Source organism: Octopus sinensis, linkage group LG10, assembly GCF_006345805.1.
Source record: "Octopus sinensis linkage group LG10, ASM634580v1, whole genome shotgun sequence".
NCBI classification, from domain to species: domain Eukaryota; kingdom Metazoa; phylum Mollusca; class Cephalopoda; order Octopoda; family Octopodidae; genus Octopus; species Octopus sinensis.
This window is the reverse complement of record NC_043006.1, coordinates 54,505,365-54,532,731: the sequence shown is the minus strand read 5'-3', so window position 1 is coordinate 54,532,731 and position 27,367 is coordinate 54,505,365. Positions and strand designations below refer to the sequence as shown.

The window sequence follows — 27,367 nt, the reverse complement described above, 5'->3', positions numbered from 1 at the left end:
CATGTGTTTCGAAGGCTGCATATTCCTAATTCTGAAGGAATAAGGAGTACATTATGCAGATTTCTCATCAGGAAAATCAAGGAACTTATGTTGACATCAAAATGCACAAAAAACTTTTAGCTGACCGCTCTCAAGGAGCCCATGGCGATAATGAGTGTCTCTTTATAAGGAGTGACGTCAGAGTGGCTGAATGTAGAAGAATCTAGAAGGTTCTAAAGATTCAAGGGTTCAAACGAAGTAGGAGGAGGGAGGCATAAGAATAGTAAGGTGAGAGAGTGCAGGTCAAAAGAATGGTGGGTTTAAATGATTTCTTTTATGAATGAGTGCCTGTGTGTGTGACTGTATATAAATGTCTTAATGTGTATATGTGTGTGTCTGAATGCGTGATTGTGTTTGTAGATGGGTAGATGTCAGAAAACTGACAGCTGTGAGGTGAGAGGTCTGTGTCTGTGTGTTCGATTATGTTTACTGTTGAGAAAGGAAAGTAGATAGCGAAAGGGAGAAAGAATCGGGCGAGGTGAGAGGCAACGCAAGAATGGATAGTAGTAATTGGGAATATAAGAAAATCTTTTTGACTATTGGGGTGAAATATAGCAAAAATTTTTTTGGCAATCGAGGGGTTATCTATATTAGTCACTATTTATATGAGTGAAAGGTGTGTCTTTTCCAGTGTAAACACCTGTAGGATCTTTCGACGATTGTATTTATTAAAGGGACTTTGGCGAACAAAATATGAAAAAGTTTGGAATTACAGATGCCACAAAATTTTCTGCCTTTATCAAATGAGAAGGACACCGACAAAATGGACCATTCGCGCTTGAACGTAGTGTTATTGTTCTTCCTTGATTTTCCTGATGAGAAATCTGCATAATGTACTCCTTCATATTTTGTTTGCCAAAGTCCCTTTAATAAATACAATCATCGAAAGATCCTACAGGTGTTTACACTGGAAAAGACACACCTTTCACTCATATAAATAGTGACTCCTAGAATTCCCTCACTCTTTCTATTTCTTCTGAAGACATCAACTTGCAGCCATTCAAGTGAAACTTCAATCCCATAGGTTTCAGAGGTACCTGAAAATTTGAATGAGAAATTCAAAGGTATGTGAATTTCCTGATCAATTTCACAAAATTTCACAAGTTTTCAATATGTTCACTGCCTGTGATATGGCACAGATCAAGTCAGCTGTCCAGCTCCTGCCAAACACTGCAGTATGTCTAGGGTAAATCTCCAGTGCGGAAGTATTCTTTGCTTGAGTTCCGCTCAGCTTGTAAGAAGAGTGAAGACATAGACCAGTCCCTTCACCTAGTCCCAGAGAAAATAATCACAAGGTGTCAAGTCAGGTGAATGTGGCAGCCATTTCAACAGCACATTGTCTTCATCACCACCATACAGAAAAAGCATGCAACATTAGACCTAGAATTTTGAGTGGTTTCTACATGCAAACAGTTAAAATTTGAGATCATTTGAATGAGAATTGGTCAAGTTAAGTTACAATATTATATCAATTTTTCTGAAACACACACCCATGTATATATATATATATATACACACACACACACATATGCACAGGTAATCATGAGTGAGTTTAAAATGGTGTATAGTAGACATGTATCTATGTATGTACATGTATATATATATCATCATCATCATCATCCTCGTTTAACGTCCGTTCTCCATGCTAGCATGGGTTGGACGGTTCGACTGGGGTTCTGGGAAGCCAGAAGGCTGCACCAGGCTCCAGTCTAATCTGGCAATGTTTCTACAGCTGGATGCCCTTCCTAACGCCAACACTCCGTGAGTGTAGTGGGTGCTTTTTACGTGCCACCTGCACAGGTGCCAGGCGAGGCTGGCAACGGCCACGGTCAGATTGGTGTATTTTATGTGCCACCGGCACGGAAGCCAGTCGAGGCGGTGCTGGCATCGGCCACGAGTCGGATAGTGCTTTTTACGTACCACCAGACCAGGGATCCTGGCTGGTTCAATTCGATTTCGATTTCGCTTGCCCCAACATGTCTTCACAAGCAAAGGAGGTTGGCATGGGTGCCTGTCGTACGGTCGCATTGGAGTATTTTACGTGCCACGGCCACGAGTCGGATAGTGCTTTTTACGTACCACCAGACCAGGGATCCTGGCTGGTTCAATTCGATTTCGATTTCGATTTCGATTTCGCTTGCCCCAACATGTCTTCACAAGCAAAGGGGGTTGGCATGGGTGCCTGTCGTACGGTCGCATTGGAGTATTTTACGTGCCACGGCCACGAGTCGGATAGTGCTTTTTACGTACCACCAGGCCAGGGATCCTGGCTGGTTCAATTCGGTTTCGATTTCGATTTCGCTTGCCCCAACATGTCTTCGCAAGCATGGGGGGTTGGCATGGGTGTCTGTCATCGGATGAGGTTCTATATCGACTTCGCTTGCCTCAACAGGTCTTTGTGTCCAAGGGAGGAAAGGCATTCATAAGTGGGCTGGGCTCACTTGTCCTGCCTGGTCTTCTCACGTACAGAATATTTCCAAAGGTCTCGGTCGCTGGTCATTTCCTCAGTGAGGCCTAAAGTTCAAAAGTCGTTGCTTCACCACCTCGTCCCAGGTTTTCCTGGGTCTACCTCTTCCACGGGTTCCCTCAACTGCTAGGGATTGGCACTTTCTCACACACCTATCTTCATCCATTCTTGCCACATGACCATACCAGCGCAATCGTCTCTCTTGCACACCACAACTGATGCTTCTTAGGTACAACATTTCTCTCAAGGTGCTAACGCTCTGTCGAGTATGTACACTGACATTACACATCCATCGGAGCATACTGGCTTCATTCCTCACGAGCTTACGCATGTCCTCAGCAACAGGCTCATGTTTCGCTGCCATGTAGCATGGCTGTTCGTACACACGCATCATACAGTCTGCCTTTTACTCTGAGCGAGAGGCCTTTAGTCACCAGCAGAGGTAAGAGCTCCCTAAACTTTGCCCAGGCTATTCTTATTCTAGCAGTTACACTTTCAGCGCACCCACCCCCACTACTGACTTGGTCACCTAGATAACGGAAGCTATCAACTACTTCTAGTTTTTCCCCCTGGAAAGTGACGGAAGTTGTTTTCTGCAGATTTTCGGAGGTTAATGCTCCCGAGCATCTGCCACATACAAAAACTATCTTCCCAGTTAGCCTACCTTTGACATTGCTGCACCTCTTATGTGTCCATAGCTTACACTGGGTACATCTTATAGAGTTTCTACCTACACCTTTTCTACAGATCGAGCAGGGCCATCTTCCTGAAGACATTTGTGGATTGTCTACCTTCCTACTTATTAGTACTTTGGTTTTAGCTAGGTTGACTCTAAGGCCCCTTGATTCTAAACCCTCCTTCCACACCTGGAACTTCTCCTCCAGTTCTGATAGTGACTCAGCAATAAGAGCAAGGTCGTCAGCGTAGAGGAGCTCCCAGGGACAGCCTGTCTTGAATTCCTCCGTAATTGCCTGGAGGACTATGATAAATAGGAGGGGGCTGAGTACTGAACCCTGGTGGACCCCAACCTCTACTTTGAATTCGTCTGTGTATATATATATATATATATATATATATATATGTATATATAAGTAATACTATATAATTAGGGTTCAGCAATGGCATCTTACTTTGGCAAAAAACTGTAGCATCTTACTTTGGCAACATGTTATTACTTCTTAATTAATTAATTTCACCCTCTGTTATTACTATATATCATCATCATCATTTAGTGTCCGCTTTCCATGCTAGCATGGGTTGGACGGTTCAACTGGGGTCTGTGAAGCCAGAAGGCTGCATCAGGCCCTGTCTGATCTGGCAGTGTTTCTACGGCTGGATGCCCTTCCTAATGCCAACCACTCTGTGAGTGTAGTGGGTGCCTTTTACGTGCCACCGGCATGGGGGCCAGGTGAGGCTGGCAACGGCCACGATCGGATGGTGCTTTTTATGTGCCACCGGCACGGGGGCCAGACAAGGCTGGCAACGGCCACGAACGGGTGGTGCTTTTACATGCCACCGGCACGGGGGCCAGGCGAGGCTGGCAACGGCCACGAACGGATGGTGCTTTTACGTGCCACCAGCACGAAGGCCAGTCGGGGCGGCGCTGGCAATGGCCATGATCGGATGGTTCACTTACTTGTCACCGGCACTGGTACCACAGCTGCAATTTCCATTGATGTTGATCGACTTCGATTTTGGTTCTGCTTTCTGATATCGGATTTGATTTGGTTTGATTTTGATTTTGATTTTGATTTTGATTTTCACTTGCCTCAACGGGTCTTCACAAGTGCAGTTTTGTGTGCCAAGAAGGAAAGGTATGCAGGCCACAGGTTATGTTCTCACTAGTCTTGCCAAATCTTCTCACGCACAGCATACTTCCATAGGTCTCGGTCTCTAGTCATTTCCTTGGTGAGACCTAAAGTTTGAAGGTCGTGCTTCACCACCTCGTCCCAGGTTTTCCTGGGTCTACCTCTTCCACAGGTTCCCTCAACTGCTAGAGTATGGCACTTTTGCACACAACTATCTTCAGCCATTCTCGTCACATGACCATACCAGCGCAAACGTCTCTCTTGCACACCACAACCGATGCTTCTTAGGTCCAGCTTTTCTCTCAAGGTATTTACACTCTGTCAAGTATGAACACTGACATTACACATCCATCGGAGCATACTGGCTTCATTTCTTGCGAGCTTACGCATATCCTCAGCAGTCACGGCCCATGTTTCACTGCCACGTAGCATGGCTGTTCATACACACGCATCATACAGTCTGCCTTTTACTCTGAGCGAGAGGCCTTTTGTCACCAGCAGAGGTAAGAGCTCTCTGAACTTTGCCCAAGCTATTCTTACTCTAGCAGTTACACTTTCAGCACACCCACCCCCGCTACTGACTTGGTCACCTAGGTAACGGAATCTATCAACTATTTCTAGTTTTTTTCCCTGGAATGTGGCAGAAGTTGGTCTCAGAGCATTTTCAGTGTTTATTGCTCTTGAGCATCTGCCACATACAAAAACTATCTTCCTAGTTAGCCTTCCTTTGACGTTGCTGCACCTCTTTTGTGTCCATAGCTTACACTTGGTGCATCTTATAGAGTTTCTACCAACACCTTTTCTATAGATCGAGCAGGGCCATCTACCTGAAGGCGTTTGTGATTTGTCTACCTTCCTACTTATTAGGACTTTAGTTTTAGCTAGATTGACTCTAAGGCCCTTCGATTCTAATCCTTGCTTCCACACCTGAAACTTCTCCTCCAGTTCTGATAGTGACTCAGCAATTAGAGCAAGGTCATCAGCATAGAGGAGCTCCTAGGGGCATCATGTCTTGAATTCCTCCGTTATTGCCTGGAGAACTATGATAAATAGGAGGGGGCCGAGGACTGAGCCTTGGTGGACCCCTACCTCTACCCGGAATTCTTCACTGTACTCATTGCCAACCCTCACCTTGCTATCAGCATCCCTGTACATGGCTTGCACAGCTCTCACCAACCATTCATCTATCCCTAGTTTCCTCATTGACCACCAGATAAGGGATCGGGGGACCCTGTCGAAGGCTTTCTCCATGTCAACAAAAGCCAGGTACAGGGGCTTATCTTTGGTTAGGTATTCCTCCTGCAGCTGCCTTACCAAGAATATAGCATCAGTGGTACTTTTCCCTGGCATGAACCCAAACTTCATCTCATCTAAACTAACTCTCTCTCTAATTAGTTGGGCTATGACCCTCTCCGTAACCTTCATTACCTGATCCAACAGCTTGATACCTCTGTAATTATTTGTATCTAGGGCGTCACCTTTACCTTTGTAGCAGTTGACTATTATGCTGCTACACCAGTCATTGGGTATGACTCCTTCGTGTATCACCTGATTAACTATACGAGTGACTAGGCTATAACCGACACTACCAGATATTTTGAGCATCTCTGCAGTGATTCCTGATGGGCCTAGGGCTTTCCCTGTCTTCATGCTTCTAGCCTTATTTCGATATGGATATGGGAATATGCTTGAGAAATGCATAAACATTACAAATTCCAGTTTCGTCTATTTGATGCAGGAACCTCTGTGTGAATGCTTCACTGCTGAGAAATTGCAGCCAAATTTTCCCTCCAATTACACCCTATCATTTTGAAAAGAGAACAGACACATTAGTCAACATAGTCCTAGATACACATAGCTTAAGAAGGGGATGCAATGGTCATGACTGGAATGTTAAGCAACAGCAACAACAACAACAGCAGTGGAGGCACAATGGCCCAGTGGTTAGGGCAGCAGACTCACAGTCATAAGAACGCAGTTTTGATTCCCAGACCGGGCATTGTGAGTGTTTATTGAGCAAAAACACCTAAGCTCCATGAGGCTCCAGTGGGGGTGGTGGTGAACCCCGCTGTACTCTTTCACCACAACTTTCTCTCACTCTTTCTTCCTACTTCTGTCACGAAGCAGAGGAACCATGGTGTAACCCACTATGGTGTGGTAAACTTTCAGACCCTAGTCTAGATTGCGAATCCTCTGTACCCCAGGATGGTTCAGCTCTCCACCTGTTAAAAGTCACCGTTTACAGAATGAGGATAACAATGTAGCTTTCGTGCCCGTGCAACCGCCAGTCGATCATGTGTGGTGGGTGGATCTTCAAATTGACACACGCATACTTTGTAGCTTAGAGTAGGCTCAAATTAGAGATTATTCTTTGTGGCTAATGACGTGTGTCCTTATTGGAAGAAGAAGAAGAAGACAACAACAGCAGCACCAATAGCAACAATAACAACAACAAGAGCAGCAGCAGTAACAATAACAGCAACAACATGAATCTACATGCCAATACAAGAACTTACATATTATTGGCTTACCCAAACAGCATGTTTCAGCTTGTCAAATAGTTTTGATATATTTTTAACTTTTATAGTTATATATAACAAGTATTCATTGATTTTATCAGTGTTTAATATAATTCCAGAATTTCACTTCTGACACACCATTGAATGAGGGAAGAACAGGATGATAAATCTTCTGCATGGTTGGCTAACTTACTGGAAATAGTAGCCAACTTTTCCTCAGATTACACTTGACCTTTGTGTCTTAAATAAGGAAAAGACACATCAGATAATGTAGTCTCCTGTATGGCATTAAATTAAAAAAAAACAGGCTGACTATAGCTGAAATACTTTTTCTCATATGTTGGTTCAGCAAACAGCACCACAACCACCTTCATCATCATCATCAACAACAACAATACATTGAAGTTGTAGAAATCCCTCAAGAGAACAGCTGGCATATAAATAAATCATTGGGGGTATTAATGGTTTCAAATTTTTCCACAAGGCTATCATTTGTAGGGGAGGTGGTAAGTCAATTACTCTGACCCCAGTGCTCAAATAGGGGCTCAACTTTATCAACTTCAGAAGGATGAAAAGCAGTGTTGACCTTAGCAGAATTTGAACTCAGAACATAGAGTTGGATGAAATGTTACTCAGTATTTTGTTTGACTCACTAATGATTCTGCTGACTCGCTAATGATTTTGCTAACTTGCTAATGACTCTTCCAACTCACTAGTGATTCTGCTGACTTACTTATGACTCTGTGGACTCGTTAATGATTTGGCCAGCTTTCCACCTTTCACTGGGGTATTAATTAATAAAATGCAGTGAACATCCAATTTTCTAAATAATTTTAATCTAACACAATTAATTAGAAATTATTATGTGTCGATTTATTTTTTGTGAATAAGCAAGTTTTTTGTTTCAATTAGTGCATGATACTATTAAGGGTGAAATTTTGATTAATTATAACTTATCTTACTATACTGAGTATGCTAGCACCAACTTTACTATTTATGCTGCAGGAATTTCTGGGGTTTTTTTTTTATGAGTCATTCTTCTAAATTATTACAGCAAACTATATTAGTGATGAAGTTTAAATAAGATTAAAATATGTCCTGAGTTATCTGTTAGATATCAGAATCACTTCTTACTGCATTCTATTTTTTTCTTGTTTTAGGCTTTAAACTCCAGCCATGCTGGGACTCTGCCTTAAATAAACTGACCCCAATACTTATCATTTTTTTAAAAGTCTGGGACTTATTCTATTGGTCTCCTTTGCTAAAATGCTATGTTACAGGGGCATAAACAAACCAACACCAGTTGTCAAGCAGTGCATACACTCAAGTATTTGATCAACCTGGAGCTATATTTGAAGACACTTGCTCAAGGTACCACACAGTGGGACTGAACCTGAAACATTGTGTTCAGGAAGCAAACTCTCAATGTGTTCAAAAAGCAAACACAGCCATGCCTGCACCTATATTTAATTAATATTAATTTCAGGGTTGTTTACCTTTCATTTTTTGTGTGTGTATGTGTGGTGGTGGAAGTGGAGGTGGCTTGAGATAGTGATTTAAATAATTATTCGCATCACTAAGAATTTAATTTTGGCAATTTAATTAAAATTTCTTAGCTCACTACACGAAGTATACTAATATTCACTTTACAACATTGTACAGAGTGTAAAGTAACTCTTATCTCTACTTTGGTAAGTATAGGAAAATCTATATCTTACTGAGGATGCCGTATTAGATTAAAGCATATCTACATTGGTATTCCATACTTGCACAAATGATTAAAATAACCCCAGCACCAGTCATTGCACAATTATTCTTTTCCTCACTGCATAAGTATTTCTAATTAGATTTTTAATATTCATTATACCAAATATGTTAATATTCACTTAATTACTGGATTTTATGTAGGTAGTATCACTAATTAAATCTCAATGATTTATCTCTTAATAAAATACTCTTTAGTAAAAGAATGAAGAATTCAGCAAGCAGTATGGTACTATATCTACTACATCTTATACTCCATGGAAAAAAGAGAGTGAATGTTTGTGTGAACTGGTGAAATGTTTAACTTGAATTTGACAGTATTGGAGATCAGTTTAAGCTGCCTATTAATGATTTAGTTATACAATTTAGACTATGATCTTTACCATAAACCTTTTCATGTGCTTTCTTCTTAATGCAATATGTTCTATTAACCCTTTTGTTACCAACCTGGCTGAAACCAGCTCTGGCTCTGAGTACAAATGTCTTGTTTTCATAAGTTTTTAATTAAAATCTTCCACCAAACCCTAGTCACAATTTATGTTCTTAACACTAGCTGAATGATAACTAAGTTATTTTACTAAATTTTTGTTATATTTAAAGTAACTGAAAGAAACACAGAGCATCTCAGAATAAATACAGTAATGAAGTTCTATTTAACTGCAGAAGTTTGGTGAAATTCTGATTCACATCAATTCTACCTTTGTATTAATTCTTGCTTTCTAAAGTTGATCAAAGGTTTCCTTATAATGAGGAGATCTATGTGGTTAATGGTCTGCTTGCACATTTGTAGGTCAAATGTAACCAAGAATATTAGTGATGGTCAGTATTCTTAGTTGTAGTCTTTGCTAGCATCACTATTATTTTCATTATCATCATTAACAAGATAGTTTTTATATCGATTTTTTAGGGTGGGAAAAGAATGAGACAATTGGATGCAATTGTTTTGACACAGGTAATTTGGCATGGTTGACCGAACATTAACCCTTTCGTTACTGTATTTATTTTGAGATGCTCTGTGTTCTTTCAATTACTTTAAATATAACAAAGAATTTAGTAAAATAACTTAGTTATCATTCAGCCAGTGTTAGGAACATAAATTGTGACTAAGGTTTGGTGGAAGATTTTAATTCAAAACTTATGGAAACAAAACATTTGTACTTAGAGCCAGAGCTGGTTTCAGCAGGGTTGGTAATGAAAGGGTTAAATCTGTTTTAGTGACAGTACTTATTGGTACTGGAGGCAAATACACACACATACACATGTAGAGATATGCACATAGAGATTAAATGAGAGAGACACACAACAATTTATTGATATAAGCACATTCCTTCTTCTCATACACATAAAGAGAAATATGCTGAGACATGTAAACCGAGAGAGTAAGGGAGAGGGAAAGAACAAGAGGAGCATTAAAATGTCTGGTGTGAAGTCAGTGTTGAATCAGGGATGTCAAATAGTTGATGCCGAAATAGCTGAGCCTAAAAAGTTTCATACCTGTTTTATCATATTAGTATGGGTTATATGAGACTTCTTGAAGCAGTATTCAACAGCTGGACGCCCTTTCTAATGTCAACCTTGTGTTTAGATAAAGTACTTTACATGTTGAACCACTGAACTGACAGACTTTTTACTTATGTGGCACATAAACAATGTTACAGCTGTCTGTGTCAATGTAACAAGAAACACTCAGACATTCACTCTCTCTCTCTCACACACACAGAATATTTTTGCCATTTGGTTCAATTCAGTCAACTGTGCTTTTCCAAAAATTTTGGCTTTGTGCCAATGTTGTTACAGTTGCCATCAAAACTGAAGCTTCTCAAGACATCATCATGGCATCTATTGTTGATAACAATCACAGTCTTTATTTTTTCTCTGGCTACAAATATCATTCTTGTTGAAATTGTCCTACTCATAGTCAAGTGCTGACAAATAAGGCTAATAAAGAGTCACTAAGGAAGCATATATATCAATTTTAGCTCATCCTAGTATATCAACTGCCATTAATCCAAGACATTTTTGTTTACCACAATATACTGTTCTGTTACCTATATATAACAGCTGACTGTCTCATTAAATTTCTGACAGAAAATTTGTAAAGCTCTGATAAAAATTGGAAATTCAGAGTCTTTTATCAACAAAATCACCATCCATGAACACTTTCTTATTACACATCGTTTTTCCAAGAGCATGTCCCCGACTGTCTCTTCCCTAACTACTTGTATCCTTGGTTACTGACTGAAAAACTCCACACTTCAAGGAACTCGTTATCAAATGATAAAAATGTCAATTATACTAAATCTTGCGTGAAAAGATCATCATTGGAAGAGACTTTGTTCAACAATATCAGTCTGTCACTATCAAGTTTGGTAGGACTAAGCTACCTGTCACTAAACTTGTGAACCTTACCTCACAGTTGACTGCAGAACAATGGCTACACCACTATGAAGATTTAATAAGAGAGATAAAATGTTCATCCTAGGAAAAATAGTAAATTTCCTGAAAGAACATTTAATGAAACTGAGCAGCTCATCAGAGTGAGATCAATTAGTTGACTCCACAAATGGGCTTTTAAGGACCTATGGTAAACTATGGTCAACTTTTACAAAATATCAAGTAATTCCTCAACTGGATGCTTACCCTTTGTTATAGATAAATGAATTGGTGTGTAAACACTTTTTCACTACAGAATATTTGGTACTCTGGTTCTGAAGAGTGTATACCATCAAATTGGTATTCTGAAAGACGATAAAACTCTACAGCTTTCAAATCCTATGGCAAACTCTATAAGTTCTGTCAGATTGCATCTGACTTAACACAATATCTTACAATTTCAATGAATTGTGGACAACTTCAGAAGGAACAACAATTTGGTAGATAGAATACATTTGCCTATTTGTACAATATTCAAGTCACATGCTGAACATAACATCAATCTTATTTTCTTGGAAGTTTCTAAGGAATTTCATCCTGCTTTCAACAAGCTGAAATTCAACTTTTTCAGTATATCACCTGACTATATTACATGAATCAGTTACACCTGAATGACTAAAATCTCTGCAAAACATTGCTCTTCTGTATGGTACGACCTCCCTTCATTAGCTAAACACAGTGTACTGTTACTACTCCCAATGAATTCCTCAAAGGATCATTTCATGAACTGTTATTTCTGCAACGTTAATGTATGTGGGTTTACTGTAAAGACCAAGCATAAGATTGTGTATCCCAAATTGTAATCAGCAAGAAGACCAGTATCACACAACAATGATGATCTTCCTATTCCAATACCACCAGAAAATGGCCTTCAGATGTCTGATGAAGATGTATTTCCTGAAGAAAATACTACTGATGTGGAAGATACCGAAGTGGATGCAGACTTCACAACTGAAAATGAAGATGTACCACAGAAATTTTCTCAAGGAGAGTTAAATGATTTAGTTAGAAACTTGTCATTGTTGAAGGATAAACCTGAACTATTAGCATCTCGCCTACAAGAGAAGTGCTTAAGAAAGATGTTTGTATTACTCATTTCAGGAAGAGACACAGGGATCTGACTGCATGCTTCTCTGTTGATGGACCACTCTGTTTCAGTAATAACGCTGATAAGTTATTTCGCTGTTTGTTCCAAGAACATGTTCCAACTGAATGGCGATTATTCATTGATTCATCTAAGAGAAGCCTCACGGCAGTACTACTACACATTGGCAATAAGAAACCATCCATTCTCATAGGACATTCAATGCACATGAAGGAGTGTTATGAAAACATGCAAGTACTCCTCAATGCCCTAAAGTATACAAACTACAGCTGGAAAATATGTGGCGACTTGAAAGTGATTGGAATGTTGATGGGAATGCAATCTAGGTTCACGAAATATTGTTGCCTTTTATGCCTATGGGACAGTCATGCAACTACCAAGCATTATGTGCAATCAGAATGGCCTTTGCGAAAATCATATGAGCCAGGAATTTCTAGTATCCAAAATAATCCACTTTTAAACCCAGAAAATGTTCTTCTTCCACAAGAAAGCTTGGCCTCATGAAACAATTCAGGAAGACACTTGCCAGGAAAAGCTCAAAAGGTTTTGAATATGTGAAGGCCAAATTTCCAAAAATCACCAAGGCAAAACTGAAGGAGGGCGTATTCATAGGTCTGCAGATAAAAGAACTGAAGGACAACCACTTCCTCACAGCACTGGATGAGATTGAGCTTAAAGCCTGGGAATCCTTCAAATGGCTCTGTGAAAATTTCCTAGGCAACAAGAGATCTCTAGAGTTTAGAAATGGAGTGAAATGTCTTCTAGACTCCTACACTGCAATGGGCTGTCGGATGTCACTAAAAGTCCATTTCCTTGATTCACATCTGGACTTTTTTGCAGAGAACCTTGGAGCTGTGTCTGATGAGCAAGGGGAACGTTTTCATCAAGATATTGCATTGCTGGAACAACAATATCAAGGATTTTGGAATGCAGGAATGTTAGCTGACTACTGTTGGATGTTATACAGGGATGAACCTGAGACAAAACAAAGTCCAAATCCCAAAGATTTTAAGCTGTTATGCATTTAAGTGTATTCTAACTTATTTGTACACAATAATTTTAATTTTGTACAATAACAAGCCATGAAATTATCGTATCTTGTATTCAATATACTTTATATAGACATGGATTACGTATCCTATCAGTTAAAACAGCAGGTATCAATAACATGAAAATGTGACCCGATAGAGGAAATCGAACTTCAGATTCGTAATCAGCATCAAAAATTAACCCAGAAAAGTCAATCATCAACTCTGATGATTAAAAAAAGTTTAATTTTGTTGACCAGTGTTGAGATTAAAGTGTACTGGATCTTAGAATCCCTAGTATTGCATCAAAATTAAATGCCTGGTCCTTCATAAATGTTGAAGGTAGTATAGTACTACAGTAACAGTAAAATAACCTCTCAGAATGTGGGGCCTTTAGTCATGCTACTTAGTCCAGCAGTGTGAATGTTACTAGACAGTTATAAAGGAAGTGACTATTGCTTTATAACTTATAATTTGCACCTAACACAGAGATATTCTTCCTGATGTACTGCTATTATTATACACAACTATCAATTCAGTACCTCATAAAGTCTCCTCAGTTATGCACATAGATTTTTTAAATCATCGTTCCCTTCTAGGTTGGTTAAAGCTAACATATTCCACTTGTTGGTGAAGTGGAATTTCTGGAAGTTAACCTTCAATATTCTCACCTGTGACTATGGTCTTGAAAATATCGTAAATACTCGTTCCAGTCAGTTGGTAGTTGGTGTTAGTGAGTTGTAAAGAGAATAGGTACAGTAGGAGCTGTATGGTCATTAAATTGATATGTCAGTTGAATCAAATGAGGAAGCTCTTCATGATAGCCTATTTAACAATGATAGAGCTCTTATCATTCTCCCAAGTTGATGGCAAAACTACATACAGTTAATTTTAAAAAGACTGACATTCATACCGTATTCTTGTAACGCTGGAGAAGGTGATAAGTATTTATTTTCTTTTACATATTATGTATTTTTTTAACTTTTTATTTTGCTTGTTTCAGTCATTAGTCTGTGACCTTGCTGGTGCGGCGCCTCAAAGGGTTTTAGTCGAACGAACCATTAGTATTTATGTTGTCTTTATTTAAGTTGGGTACTTACTCCATTAGTCGCTTTTGCGAACCGCTAGATTATATCAGAGTAAACAAACCAGTACCAGTTGTCAAGCAATGTATGTGTGTGTGGAGGGGTTCACACACACACATCACTCACAAGGCATTGGTCGGTGTAGGGTTGTAGTACGAAGAGATACTGAAAAGTTCCTGGCTTTAAGAGTGTCGCGAAAGGTCTGGTTGGGGGGCCCAACCTTCCGTATTCTTTTACAGGGCTTAGAAAAACTGAAGGATCGCTGCAATAAGTGTGTGAATATGAGAGGGGAATATATGGAATAAAATCATAATTAACTGATCCTCCTTTTCAGCACGCCCTCGTAGACGATGCCACCCAGTCAGACTGAACTCAAAAGTATATGGTCGCAAAGCGTGCTTCTTAGGCACATAGCTATGCCTGCGATTTTATATTTTACACTGTTCGAGACAGTTGTTAAATAAAGCGATTTTCAGGAAATCCAGTTCATACCGTTTACTTCGTTCGTATATTTCTTCGCATGTCCAGTGCTGAGTGATAGTAGATAGATTACCACACCACTATAGTTCGATAGGAATTCATTAGAAATGGCCTCAACGATCTACGTAGAAATCGTAGAGCGACTCCAATGTTCTGAGTTCTTATACCCCCAAGATCGATAAAATAAATATCAGGTAATGTAAGGAATATCGACTGCTTGAAAAGTAACCGATTCTCATACAAAACACACACTACCATCTTAAAAAGTAGGAACAAAACTGAATAGAATTTTAGATACATTGTTTCTGAAAAGAATTATATAGGACAGTCATAGTTGGTACATATTTGGCCACAGTACTGAGTTGACGTTAAACAAGCAACCTCTCTTCGACGAATCTCTGGCTCCTCTGCTTTGTGGTTGAATTATCGCCCCTGACAAGATGCGCGTGTGCGCCTCATAACACAACTGCACGTGTTTTTTCCTCCTATTTCGTTTATTTCATTCTTTCTCTCTTTTAAGCTCTTAATTCCTCCGTAACTTAACAATATGTATTCCTTTTTCACTCCTTATTTTAAATTTTGCTAATATATATTTAACATTATTTAAAAAAAAGTTAATGCTTTACGTGCGAAAGCTTATTGAAGTCGACAACTGTTGCTAAGAGTTTATTTTATAGTATTACAGCATTTTGAGAAATGCATGAACATCACAACTTCCCATACAACAATAGGCTTCAAGTCGATGTTAAAAGAAGAAAGAAAAAAACAATTGTGTGTAAAGAAGTAAAAGGAGACAAATTAACAAATTATATCTAGGTTCACACACATATCTCTCCACCTGTGTTATCTCTACATGTGCATTTATCTACACATACACATTTTGTTTTTAAAGAAAGAGTGAAAGGAAAATATTAATAATAATAATTTTCAACCGACGGATACCGAAAAGATTTCTTGAAGAATTTTTTTTACTTGAAATTATTTTTCTTTGATCTGTGGATTTTACCAAATTTTTGGATTACATAATTTCAAAGAACACGGATTTTACCATTTGCAATCACAGTTCCAACAGGTAAATAAGATTTCTCCTGTTATAGTTCTGTAATTATGGTGTGATATTATTTTAGGAAAATCGCAGTATTTTAAGTTTTACGCATTGAAGAATTTTTTCATTTCTTTATTTTAATAATTATTTCATTTTATTCATGTTTAATTTTTCATTTTTGTCATTTAATTATAAAATATTAATTTGATATTGAAAATAATTACATATATTCATATGTACATCGATGAATAAATGAATAAAAAGACAAAATTTATCGATTTCTTTTTAATATTCTATACACAAAAACTGATTTCTGATATAGGGGTTAAGGACCCGAAGGGCAGATGGAGAACTTTCGGCCTTAAGTCACATGCGGACTTCTGAAGGGCTAAGTGCGATGTTCTGAAATAAATTCGTTCGAGGGAAAATAGTTATGCTGGAATATATTTTTATTGTATTATTTGTATTTAAAGCTTATCTTTACTATTAATTGTGGATTTTAGAAATGCACTTTTATGTTTTTTGATCTATGCTTGTAATTGTTCAAAATCATTAAAAATGTGTTTAAAACAGAAATTTATAGGATTTTTGAAATAAAAATTTAAAAAAGGTTAGTGGTTATTCCGAAATTCTCTTTTCTTTTACACGTGAATGATTATATCTCATTAATTAAGACTTCACCATTAACTTTTTTTTATATATATTTAAATATAGCCTGCTAACAAAAAAGTGACCACACCTCTTTCTAGAAATTTCGCGAAGTTTCTAGACTACTTTCTTCTAAACTTACAAATATTTTCTAATTAAATGTTTGTGTGTGTGTGTATATATATATATAGAATATATTTATTGTATTTCGATATTTATATTTGACTAATAAGAAGCTGCAAGAGGTGAGCAATTTTGTCATATTGTATGTTTGAGAGAAAAAGAGTAAGAATGACCGAGAATCGTGAAATTTGCATTGCTCACTTAATTTTTTCTATACTGGACTCAAAAAATTGGAACAATAAGGTTTTTTTACAAGCTTTATTGCTCCATTTTGCTGTGTCATTTTACACAAGTTAGTAACCTCTCCAGAGTTATATCTTGAAGTTATTTTCCACGAGTTGCAGAAGTCCGAAGAAAGAAAAAAACAAAAAAGAAATGGCCAATTCAGTAACACGGTGGAGTGACAAAGTCTTTATAACATCGGACAAAAAGGTAAAAATACTCGTGGTATTCAGCTCTAAATCTTTACGTACTGAGGGCAACTTTGACTTCTATCCTTCACAGTTTATAAAATAAGATACCATGTGTCTGAAATTTTAATAGAACCTCTTTAATGATTTCTTGTCAGAAAAAAAGCGGGTCAAACGCTTTAGTTTGACCAAAAAAGCACGGTAAGATCTCGTATATATGTAATGTAGTAGGGCTGAGATTATCCAAGTAATTTGGGTACTAGTATCGTAGAGTGCTTCTACCATAAACCCTATAACGGCGAAGGTTAAAGAATACGCACTAGTGTTTAGGGGTTAAGGTTCGGGTTTTTGTTACGCCGAAAACGGGTTTTGAGCGTATTCTTTACCTCCGCTTCCTATAACCACGAATTCGTTGATCTCATTCGCTTTTAACATTTTTATACACAGTTTTCTTCAGATTTATTTTTGGTCGGTTTCATCGCAGCTGCAGTTTCTTAGCTCACTACACGAGGTCATAGAATATGAGGTTCATAGAAAACTTGTTGCTCGAGGGTTTTGACTCGATACTTTCGTTGAAGGATTAAAAAGTGTCTCAAGGAACCAATTTCTCGTTGTTATCAACAAAATATGATATTCAACGACAAAAAGAAAAAAAAATTTGAAGATAATTCATTGAAGTTAATTAACTCAGATGCTATCCCTAAGTTAGTGTTAACATGTAGTGTGCATTAATTAGAAACACTTATGCGGAACACCAGTATCTCTGCATGTCGTGTATAATAGAGGGATATCTATGTTATTGCACAAACTCTTTAAACTACTTTTATTTCGTATAAGTTTCTACACCGTAGATATTTGATTTCAGTATTATAGTGTGTGGAATTATTTTAATCATTTTAAGAAGCACGAGAGACAACTCTGGATAAATTTGACCGCTTCAGTGAAATATAGACGTTATAGAGGTGTTGTTTTATTGCTAAGCATGTTAATTTCCACTCCTGTTATTTATATATCGTATATAAACATCTATTATACTGTTACATCGTTATTTCAGCATATTCGGTGAAGCTACGCTTCGCAGAGGAGTCCAGTAATGTCGAAATGTCCAGAGTTGTCTCCCTCGTATTTGCTGAAATCTCTATATAACAATTAGCCATATAAATTTTGGTTGGGTGATTTCTCTAATTACTCTTGACCTCTAAATAGAAGAGGAATGGTACAGAAAGCGTTAACATAAGACGTGTAGGATGCGATTTGGTGGTAAGCAATGAGTAATGAACGCTCAGAAAGAGAAGCGGGGAGATAGACTGATAGAATAGTTTGAGAGTGAGAGGCATGAAAAGCGTAAAAAAATATAGTAGAAATAAACGTTATAAAACAAAGTAGCGAATCCCCTAAAAATTTTGGGCGGCCAATGAAAGCGCTTTAAACATTCCCGACGCAAATTTCTTTCCCACACTTGTGTTCATAAATACTATATGGACGGTCCATTCATGCACATTAATCCTTGTTCTCAAATGCTTTATCAACTGTGTAACAGGCTCTGATTGATAGTTAAAATTTTTTTCTTTTATAATAGCAATTATCATCAATTTAACAATTAAGGCGGTTTAATTACATGCTAATTTTCTGAATCTGATTTGTTTTATTACTATCTGTTCAGAGAAGTGAGTTGGCAGAATCGTTAAGAGCGTCGGAATAAATGTGGTATATCCGGATCTTTATTTTCTAAGTTCAAATCCCACCGAAATAATCTTTCCTTTTCATCCCACCGGGGTCGATAAAATAAAATACCAAAATATTTTAACATTGATATTTAGAAATTTGAAATACAAATACAATTTTTGTCCCTCTTTCTGGACAGTTAGCTATTAATATCTCTTGATTCCAGCATATTTTGTTGTATCTCTTCGTTTGTGCAGTAGTGGGGGGACCCTGGGTCAAGGGTTCCTGTGTTTTGAGGAGTACGGAACCATATTTTAGCCACTATGGTTCATAGATCTACTCTGACTCGGAGTCGTAGCACCTATCAGAAACCCAACCATGGGTTAATTAACAAGTCAGTCGGGAACATGGAGCGGTGCAATACATTTAGGGAAAGGTACACCCTGACTCCAAACCTCCGCTGCTTTGCCATAGGAAAGGCTTCGGAAGTATACCCTGACGAAAAGAAAAAAAGGTGTCGGAGCCCCTGAGACAGTTGTCCATAACCACGTTCTGTTTACTCCCGCGACGATGCTGGAGCCAAAATGTAAAAACTGTGCTGTACTTTAGATCCATCAGTGACGTGGATATGGGGGATACGCTGCATATGGGCAACAACCTGTCCTTCATACCATATTGTCCAGGCTTGGATCCTATCGAACCCTTTATACTAGAGAGGTAGAACCTATAGCTTTGGTTTGTGTGGAAAAGACTGCTATTTGTGCATCGGACAACGCTGTTCTAGTAGGGCGGACAACTAAGGCCTTCATTCATGGTCATTAATGACTGACAGAGGCCTTCTCTTCGTATCTCATGGATGCAGCATGGCCGAACGAGTAAGAAGTTAGTTTCGTAATTACGCGTCCTTGGTTCGATCTCACTGTATGGCATCCTGGACAGGTGTCTTTTGCCATTGCCTTGGTAGTGAAATTGTGCGGAAATGCGTTGGATGGATTGTAATTGTGCAACCTGGTCACACACTGTCACGCTGATTCCGTGCTGACATTTTCGTTAAGAGTGTCCACATGTCTGTGTACTACTCAGCTGCTTACACATTAATTCAGAAGCAGGTATTTCAGTTGCTCGAACAATTGAATACGCATCATCGAAACCGACGGAGAACCATTTACTCATCCGGTGACGACAAAACCTTGCCTGTCGTTCGAACCATCAAGTGAACCTCTACGTAGTCGCTTGACTTGCTAGAAATTTCAGTCAAACCTCTGTCTCTATTTGACTCGTCTAAGAAAAGTGCACATTGGATAATGTGATTTTGGGAAAAATATCAGGATGGCCACAGCAGGAATGCCTTACTGTCCTTCAAAGTAACAGAGTCCCTCAGTTATGGGCAACTTGCGGCCCGCAGAACTTTCAGAATGCCCGCCTAACGGAAAATTACCTTAAATTCTTTAGTAATGTGACTCGCCTGATGATGACCTATGCTTCATGTGGCCCGCTTCTCGAAATAGGTTGCCTATATCTACTCTATGCGATCATTCGATCTGCTAGAAAGCGCATTTTCCCATCTTATATAGACAGCATATTTAGTTATTCTTGACATGCAAACATGGAATTGGCACGGCCGGAATGCTTTTGGCTGTAAGCCTATTCGACCAGTTTACTCGGAGGTTAAACAACAGCATAGTCTCCTGTCTGTATACTCCTTGTAAACATGGAGGCAGATTGCCTCATCACACGATTTCATCATCATCAAAAATAGAAACACCAACAGGTCAATAAAAAGAAATATGGCGGAATAAACACTGCTAGGCTTAGATATTTTACATAAATTTCTGTATAAGGTATGTATATTGATATAAATAGATGTTATATGTGAGAGACACCGAGGTATATAAGGTATGTACGTGCATATAGCTATAGAGAAGAGATATAGGGATATGAAGTGTTTATAATGATATGGATTTAGCTATTATAAGAAGATATTGAAATGTATAAAGCATGTATGTATTTATAAATCGATGTAGCTATAGATTAGCTATATGGGAAAGATATCTTTTGTTTCAGCCATTGGATTGTAACCATGCTGGGTTTTAGTCGAACAAATCTATCCCAGTATTTAGTTTTAAGACTGGTACTTATTGCATCTGCTAAGTTACGGGGACGGTAACAAACCAATACCGGTTATCAAGCGGTGTGGAATAGGGGCAAATAGGCGCAAAGACACACTCACACCTACGTACACGACGTTCATGCACACAGTTCATGCCTAACAAATTCATTCATAGGGCATTGATTGACCCAGAGCTATAGTAGAAAACACTCAAAATGGCGTGCAGTGGGACTGAACTCTACACCACGTGGTTGCAAAGTGAACTTCTTAACTACACACCCATGCCTGACCAAAGCCTTGTGAGAGGATTTGGGAGATAGAAACTGAAAGAAGCCCCTCGTCTGTGTGTGTGCTTTATGTTTTATATAAATATATGTTTTATATGTTATATATATTGTTTTATATACATGTTATGTTATATATATGTGTGTGTATTTGTCTCTCTCTCTCTCTCTCTCTCTCTATATATATATATATATATATATATATATATATATATAAATGCATGTGTTTTCCCCCCACACCACCGTTTGACAACCAGTGTTGGTGTGTTTACGTCCCCATAACTTAGCGGGTCAGCAAGAAACACCAATAGAATAAGTAACAGGCTTAACAAAAAGTAAGTACTTCGATCGATTAATTCGACCAAAGATTCTTGAAGGCAGTGACCCAATATGACCGCAGTCGAATGACTGAAACAAACACACACACACACACACACACACACACACAAAAGAAAAAATTGAATTGCTTTGAAATCTCTAGATTTAGATCTAAAAGAAAGCAGCAGGGAGTTTCATCACATATTCATATGAAAAGAAAAGATTCTCAGTTATTTTACATGTGCGTGCATTGGTACATTTCTTTGCGTTGTTTACCGCAAATTCCTTGAATTTTCATCTCGGACAATGTCGGATATTTCGGTTACCTAAATATGTGTTTGCTTATATCAAAAGTTGATTGTACTCTTAGTTTTGCGCCATTCTAGGCTTTTCAATATATATATATATATATATATATATATATATATATATATATATATATATATACACACACGAGGGGCGTTCAATAAGTAATGCCCCTGACCCACTTCCCATAGCAGTAGAGCAACGAAACTTGGCACAGTTATTAGTCTTTTTCTACATAGGAACCACCCAGAGTTACGCATTTCTCCCATTGTTTGATGCAGCTCTGGAGACCGTTTTTGTAGAAGACCCCAGCTTGGTCCTCCAACCTGAACGTGACTTCAGAAATCAAGGCTGCATCATCTGGGAAACGCTTTCCTTTCAAAAACAACTTCATGATTGGGAAGAGGTGAAAATCAGAGGGTGCAAGGATGGGGAGGAGTTCATAGCCATACGCCTGTGCTTCTGATCTGGCGACAAGCGAGTTGTGGACCGGAGCGTTGTCCTGCAGGAGGAGGATGCCTTTGCTGATCTTGCCCCGCCTCTTGATTTTGATAACTTCTCTTAATTTCCTCAAAAGTGAAGCATAATAGGTTCCTGCAATTGTGGTACCCTTTGCCAGGAAATCTGTCATCACTACTCCGTCCTGGTCCCAGAAGACTGTGAGCATGACCTTGCCAGCGGAGGGCTGCACCCTTGCCTTCTTTGGAGGGGGTGAGTCACGGTGCTTCCACTGCATCGACTGGGCTTTGGTCTCTGGACCCAGGTTTCATCCTGTGTAATCAGTCTTTTGAAAAATTTTGACTCATCTTCTTGACACATCTCCAATTTCACCCTCGAACACACGACGCGTTCTTGCTTCTGGAAAGGCGTGAGCAACCTGGGAATCCATCTGGCAGACACCTTTTGCATATGTATATGGTCATGAATGATAGTTTCCACAGACCCGGTACTAATCTTGACCTCATGGGCTATTTGGCGAATAATTATGCGTCGATCTTCCAAAATGGCAGCCTCAACTTGACGGACAGATGCCTCATCAATGGCAGAAGGGGGCGACCAGATCTGGGAGCTGTTTCCACAGAGTTCCGACCATGTTTGAATTCACGAGGCCAGCGTTTTACAAGGTCATATGATGGGGCATCATTACCATAAGTTACTTTCATTTCATCAAAAGTCTCCCGTGGTGTGCGTCCTTTCAAATACAAAAACCGGATCACTGCTCGACACTCAACAGGCTCCATTTCACACTTGACTCGGTTCAAACACCTGTAAATCAGAAACCACTTACTCTATAGAGATATAAATGATTGCACATGCAAAATTTCAGCTAGATCAAACAACTGCAAGTGGGTCAGAGGCATTACTTATTGAACGTCCCTCGTATATATATATATATATAATATATATATATATATATATACACACACATTTACTTGTGGATTAATAAGGCTACCATTGGTTTCATTGAGAGGAATCTTCCAACAATGATGAAATCTGTCACATAGGACGTCAGTAATCATCTCTCTCTTAGATGAGAATATAGGAGGCTACACGAGATTGCACGGGATTTCAGGATAAATATACAAAATGGGAGGTAACTTAAGGGAAAAAAAAATTATAATTGTTGTCTCCCTTGCATTAGACTCTATTCTCTCTGGATATCATTAATATGTACTTTCAGTCACTCTGACTCAAAGACACCTTCTTACCTCTTAATTCTTCTACTTCCGCTCTCAGAACTAGTTCACTTACAACCTGTCGAAGAGATCTACTTCATTTTATCCTCACTCAGAAGTCATATCTACCATTTAATACTCTCATTCGCCTACCGCACGAACACTGCTAGTACAGAAGCTTCTGAACTCCATACAATATTTACTATCATTCTCATACACTTTCCTGACCAACATACAATCACTTGATCTATTCGTTGAATCATCCAACCATTGTTGGATAACAGCTATTACATTACGCATTTCGGACTCTATGACACTCAAACTCCAGTAAATGGTCGAGGCCTCGTCACTTTTTTGCTAACTATCTTTGACAACAAATGTACTTCACCTCTGACCCATCCAAGGCATCTAAAGTAACTGGTGTCTGTAACAAGGAATTTTATATCAGAGCAATAACCAGAGCTGACACACATTTTGTAAGTACATTTTTGAAATTCGAAACCAGAATCTTAGTATTTCTATGATGAATTTAGCTTATATTTCTTTATTACACAATTACAGCTGTGTATCAGTTTGTCGAGATTGTTATCTTTCAGAAACAATTCTACAATTTATTTAAGCTTGATTGTTGATAAAATTGCATGCGTGTGTGTACCACTGGCCGACATCGAAGAGTGGTGATCATCTCCCTCTAGTAAAACGTTATGCCCAATAGCTGTCTCCCTTTAATCTTAACCGGATTACCCACATTGAATAACTCTGAAATCTCCTAAGGTTTTGCGGAATCTCTTGTGTGTATTGTCAATTATTACTTCTGGTTCACTGTTAATGGTAATTTAACTAAAATAATAGGATCTTTTCGAAAATTCACAATTTATTGAAAGTTTTTAAATTTGGCACATTAATGTAGTTTTCCAAGCTGAATCTCTGGAGATATTCCACTTTTTCCAGAAAAGTTTAAAAAAGTTATAGAGGTTTAAAGTTTGATAATTTTCACCCAGTCAGAAAACAGGATTTGGAAGCTATCATTTTGTGTGTGACTACATTTTGTCAACATCCTGAAAATAGCACGTGTTGTCAATATTCTGAAACTGTAAAGAAATGAATTACGCACTATATATAACCCCACATAACTTCTTTATTTCATTTTATTTATTTATTTTTTTTGAATTATCTGAAAAGTTTTGCGAATTTGTATTCTACACTTGGGAATTGAATTCATACGATTATGCAAAAACCAAAGAAAAAAGAATGGGCGTGGTAGTGTGTGATTTAAGGCCTATTTGGCTGTTACTTTTAGCACATCTCTTTACCAGGTTACAAGTAGCGGAACAGAGCATCGACGCACATGCTTTCACGTAGAATATAGTTGGGTCTGCTGAGTTAGAGCTGACTTGGAACTAAACAAACAACTAACGACAGGCTCGTGTATGTGTCTATTGTATGTGAATATGCATATACTGTTGTCGCCCAATATGTTAGAAATAGTAACTACCGTCCTTGACAAATTTCGTTGTTAAGTTAACCCATAGGTGCAATATTTCGGTAAAAGTCTATGAGTGAGAGTATGACATGTTTCATCTGCTCAACAGAGGTAAACAGTCAAACACGTTCGCACCCACACTAACTCATGACTGATGTCATATATACTTATACCGAAACATTATATCCCAAACAGAGAAAAAGAAATCATAACCATCACTCGCAAACGAGAATGACCTGGTAATGCGGGTTAATATAAAGATCTTCACCCGGGAACAAAAAAATAATAATAAACCAGCCTGCTGGGTGTTAACAAGTATGTGGAAGACGAATATTAAAAAAAAATCGGATCTTGTGAATTTTTCGAACCCCCCACACCCCGACCGTCAGCGCACATTTTTTTTTTCGTATTCGTTTTCTGCATACTTGTTAACACCCAGCATGCTGGTTTATTATTATTTTTTTTGTTCCTGGGTGAAGATCTTTATATTAACCGTAATACGTACCATATGTACCCTAAACTTTCTAAGTGTTTATGTAGCCACCAGCAAAGCAGACAATACGCAGCCCCCACCCATACATTTAACCCAGTGGAAAATCGAAGAATTTCATAGTTGAAGTGAAAGAGAGAGAGAGAGGAATAATCAATCACTGGGCTGGTACTACTTTTCAGCTGAGCTGGCTGGAAAAACATGAAATGAAGTGCCGTACTCAAAGACATGACGCGCTACCTTGTCCAGTAAATCGCTTGTAGCCGACACCCTAAACACTATGCCAGGTGTCTTCACAATCCGTAGAAATATCGAGTGGAAAATCTTTAAATAAAGGCAACAGATATATTCAACATAATACAATTTTCTCAAACATAGAAAAACAGACGAGACGGTCAGGTTTGGAACACGAGATAGTTATGGTCGAAACAATTTAAAACATTTGGATTGTCATAATTGGAACACTTGAAAAAGACGTCACGGATATAATGCCTTTGAAGAAATGCGGCATTTAAAAGGAGGCTTGCTTTTGTACATTTCTTTATTTTCACATGTCTCTGCATCCATGCACGCTCAAATATCATGCCCGGGAAATGTTTCTAATTTAGATACAGGGCCAGGAATTTTGAGAGGAGAGCATAAGCGATTGCTTAAAGCTTGGTATTTGACTGTCGCTTTATTTCATTGACGTTGAACGATGGAAGGCAAAGGTGACTTTGGTAGGATCTGAACTGAAAAAGTAAAAAAACTACAAGGTGGCTAAGGGTAAAGAGAAATGGTAACTGGAACTGCAAACCGCTAAACATAGTAGGAGGAGAGACCCACTTTGAGATACATCAACAGTGCAAATTCTCGCAGCAGTCTTTGTGGGTGAGTGGTATGAACCACTTTCAGGGAAATAAGATCACCAGAAAGTTCTGAGTTCAATACCCACTAAAGGTAACATTTCAAAACCAGCAGAGAACGCCAGAGTGTCATGACCTAAGTGGATCCTGCTCCCTTAGAGTGTCGGGAAATAACAGACTGAAATACTTGCTTAATGGGAGTTCAGCCTCTGGTGATTTCTGTTGCTGTTCTTTCGGTCCATAGCGCGTTTCCACTTAACGATGTAAAGGTCTGACACTGCAATACTTTTTTATGGATGAAGAGTTACCTCCCTTGGACGAAAGTATGAGCGCCCGACTTGTTAGAAATAGTAACTAAATATATTCTTAAATCACCCCCTACTATTTTTAAAAGAGATGTATTGCCTGAATACTATTAAAGAAAGTGATAAAACAGATGGTCAGAGTTGGAACAACAACTTTTAATTAAACGGCAAACCGAATGACAGTAGTATGGGGAAAACCAAGAATTATAGGGATAGATAAATATAAAAAATTAGACAAACTTTAATTAAATGATGATCCATGCTATTGAACCTGCTGAGTGCAGACGATACTTGATGATAACTGAGATTTCCCTCCCTACTTTCTTAATTTATCGCTTTTTTTTTTTTGTCATTTGTCAAGATTTAAAAAAAAAAAGAGGGAGAACTTTTTTTCAGTTGCGTAAGAGTCAATATATGTATTTTATACGTGTATTGATGTTACTGAGACGAAGGGACCAGATCTCTCTCAGATTAATCTTTAAAAAAGTGGGCAAGATATATTCTCTTATATCAGGAACAAAAGCTGGGATAGTCGTGCTTAGCGTGTCTTTCATCATAGGTTTGCTGTATCAGAATCAGCTTGAATGCAAAGAACAACTCTTGAATAGAATAGAATGGACTGGAATTGAGTTGAATTTCGAAGTGAAATATTTCTTGAGATTTATTGAATCTGGAATAGGAGTGTTTATTTTCATTGAGCTTTATTTAAATTCTTTTAGTTGGAGTTCAGGCTGGTTACTAACAGGGCATTTTGAGTTAAGACAGTTCCTGCTGTTTGTAGATATGTGTGTGTGTGTAGTTTTATACGTTCTTTGTGAGCGTCTCTTTAATACTTGGGTATGTACACGATTATGTTTTTTGTAAATGCACACAATCAGGCCTGTGCATATAGTCATTCAGAGAATCTTTGGAATATCTTTTAAATATTTAT

The 27,367-nt window shown here is 38.3% G+C and overlaps 1 long non-coding RNA gene across 1 annotated transcript in view; it reads left to right on the top strand.

Moving 5' to 3' along the window:
- The first annotated feature begins 15,111 nt into the window (after positions 1-15,111).
- LOC118765135 overlaps positions 15,112-27,367 on the top strand; it is a 98,862-nt gene continuing 86,606 nt past the window's right edge. Inside the window, exon 1 of the long non-coding RNA XR_005000989.1 lies at positions 15,112-15,800. This is a non-coding gene — a long non-coding RNA (uncharacterized LOC118765135). The remainder of the gene's footprint in view (positions 15,801-27,367) is intronic.